Genomic DNA, 893 nt, shown 5'->3' on the forward strand with positions numbered 1-893 from the left:
AATTTGCTCCAGGACTTAAGAACAATAAATGACATAGTTGAGCCTCTACATCTTGTGGTTCCTAACCTTTATACTATAATAGACAAAGTGCTAGTCAATAAACCTTTTATTTTAAGAACTACCTTCCCTCTGTAACTTGATTTGTGCCACTATTAGAGCCTCTACTTGGAATATTATTGCTTTTTTAATTTTTTACTAATATACTTTTAACTTGTTAGTTAAATTTGTGTCTTCTAGGCTGCAACACTTCCATGATATATCTTCAAGGATGTGAACATGTACAGCTAAGCACAACTGATAACAGTGCATCTAAATTCCAAACTCAATCTCCACAATAGTCTATGTGTTTCCTATTGCCAAAAGGGCCCTTTAGAGTAGTGAGAAAAGATCTTCACCCTGAAATCTACAGTGCCCCTTCTCAGCAGGAAGCAGCTAAAAGAATACGCCATCCCCCTTTCCTTATGAATCAGGGTGAAGTCTCTCTCAGGGAGGAGTGATAGGGAATGGCAAAAGACACACTGACAAAGGAGGTTAATCAGAACTGGCTTTAACAAGCACTGTGGCAACTGGACAATTAAAACAGACTTTCAAGGGCAGGGCGGAAAGAGGAACAAACTGGGGAGGAGGGTAGAGAAAATAATGCAACAATGAATGAATGGAAACCCCAAATCTCTGTAAATGTTCATTAAAATTAATAAAATTTAATTTTAAAAAAAGAAGTGCAAAATCACCTGATAAAAGTTATAGAAGTAGAGTGATTAACGCATGGAAATACTAAAATCTGGTATATCAACTTTATTTTTTCTCTTTCCACACTAAAATAAACACCATTAACAGAACTTAGTTTGCTAGTACATGACTATTTCCTCAACTCTTAAAACAGAATTTCAAGT

This window comes from Elephantulus edwardii, unplaced genomic scaffold, assembly GCF_000299155.1.
Source record: "Elephantulus edwardii isolate Elephantulus edwardi_28Jun2011 unplaced genomic scaffold, EleEdw1.0 scaffold00031, whole genome shotgun sequence".
NCBI classification, from domain to species: domain Eukaryota; kingdom Metazoa; phylum Chordata; class Mammalia; order Macroscelidea; family Macroscelididae; genus Elephantulus; species Elephantulus edwardii.